This window comes from Apium graveolens, chromosome 5, assembly GCF_009905375.1.
Source record: "Apium graveolens cultivar Ventura chromosome 5, ASM990537v1, whole genome shotgun sequence".
In the NCBI taxonomy this organism is placed as follows: Eukaryota; Viridiplantae; Streptophyta; class Magnoliopsida; order Apiales; family Apiaceae; genus Apium; species Apium graveolens.
Genome location: NC_133651.1, coordinates 85,544,308 through 85,546,372, shown reverse-complemented (window position 1 = coordinate 85,546,372; position 2,065 = coordinate 85,544,308). Strand labels below are relative to the sequence as shown.

The 2,065-nt window shown below is 40.6% G+C and overlaps 1 non-coding gene across 1 annotated transcript; it reads right to left on the bottom strand.

The window, feature by feature from the left end:
* Positions 1-1,368: 1,368 nt before the first annotated feature.
* On the bottom strand, positions 1,369-1,475 carry LOC141662543 (small nucleolar RNA R71). The gene has a single exon (XR_012550653.1). It is a non-coding gene; the product is annotated as a small nucleolar RNA R71 (small nucleolar RNA).
* Positions 1,476-2,065: the final 590 nt, after the last annotated feature.

The following is a 2,065-nucleotide window of genomic DNA, read 5'->3' as shown; positions in this document are numbered from 1 at the left end:
ATTATTTAATACTTTAGTATGTGATGATTGCATGATATCTAGTATTGGTTGTGCGTATTCGTCTTATGTGCGTCGCGAACATATAAGATAGGGTGTTAATCTCTTGTGAAGCGACGGTGGATCTTGAGATTTAGAACTTGCCATGCTAGCATAGGTTCATGTACGTTGTGCATGATTAGTGGGTAACTCTAACAGTTTTATTTGCCCTATGTAATCAAAAGGAATAACTTGTGCTTAAATCGTTATGTTGTCAATTTCTGTAGACATATAGGAACTCAACATAATTGATGACTATTCAACTTCTATCTTAATTGTGGATGTTTGGTAGAATGGTATTAGTACAATGAAAGTTGGCTTTTATCAGTTCCGTGTTATTCGATTAATATCATCACTGTCACATGCTAAAGGTAATAACAATGGCTATAGAAGGAAGTAATAATGAAGTTGTGATCTCATGAGTATTTTATTATTGATAAATTGAAGTGTTAGTTAAGTGGTTAATTAAGTAGTTAATTATAGTTAATATTTAATCAACAATTTTAAGTGTTATCTTAACATTGAGAAGTAATCATACATTGGTGAGTGAGTTTAATTAGACAATAACTTAGTCTGAGTCTCTGAGGGAACGAACTAGAAAGTATTCTATATTACTTGCGAACGCGTATACTTGCGTGAATATTAGTGCATGTTTTCGCCCTAACAAGTTTTTGGCGCCGCTGCCGGGGACTCGGCGTATTTGTTTAGTTTATGTACTTACCATCATTGGTCATTAGAACTCAGTGATTAGGACGTAGTAGTTAATTACTCTTTTCGGTTGTGTTTCAGGTACTTTAGCAAGCGTTTATGCAAACTCGTTCTCGTGCTCGCAAGAGGACCTTAGATACAGCTGAGGAGAAAGACGAAGTTCTTGATACTCCGGAGAAGTTAGATTTTGAGGATTCGGATTCAGGAACTGAGCAAAAAGAACCAGTAAACATGGGAGATCATATTGTTCAAGCTGATCCAGCTCTTATGGATTTTTCTCGGCCTAAAATTGATGACATTCAGTCAAGCATCCTTCATCCGGCTATTCAAGCTAACACCTTTGAAATCAAGCCGGGCACTATTCAGATGGTGCAGAATTCTGTTTCTTTTGGAGGAGCGGCAACTGAAGACCCCAACATGCACATAAGGAATTTTGTCGAGATCTGCAGCACTTTTAAGTATAATGGCGTGACTGATGAGGCTATCAAGTTGAGGCTTTTCCCATTCTCACTGAGGGATAAGGCTAAAGACTGGTTACATTCTGAACCAGCTGGGTCCATCACTACGTGGCAAGATCTTGCGCAAAAGTTTCTGGTGAAGTTTTATCCAATGGCAAAGACTGCTGCTATGAGGAGTGCTCTTACTCAGTTTGCGCAGCAACCTACAGAATCTATGTGCGAGGCTTGGGAACGCTACAAGGAAATGTTGAGAAAATGTCCACATCATGGAATGCCGGATTGGATGGTAATCACTGGTTTTTATAATGGTTTGGGGGCCCAATCTCGGCCCATGCTCGATGCAGCAGCTGGAGGAGCCTTATGGGCTAAAAGCTATACTGAGGCGTATAATCTTATAGAGACAATGGCTGCAAACGAGCATCAAAACCCAACTCAGAGGATGACGTCAGGCAAGGTCGCAGGTATTCTGGAAGTTGATGCAGCCACCGCTATTGCAGCCCAGCTCCAAGCGCTATCAATGAAGGTTGATTCTCTGGCTACGTATGGAGTTAATCAAATAGCTATGGTTTGTGAGCTTTGTGCAGGTTCTCATACTACGGATCAGTGTTCTCTTGTCAACGAATCTGTTCAGTATGTGAATAATTATCAGCGACAACAGCAACCTGTGCCAGCGACCTATCATCCTAACAACAGAAATCATCCGAATTTCAGCTGGGGAAATAATTAGAATGCTATTCAGCCACCATATCAGCAAGGAGTGAGTAAACAGTTTAACCCACCTGGATTCTAGCAACCACAGCAGTATGCTACAAGGCAATCATATCCTCAACAGGGAAGTGCAGCTGCACCTACTAGTGCTGATT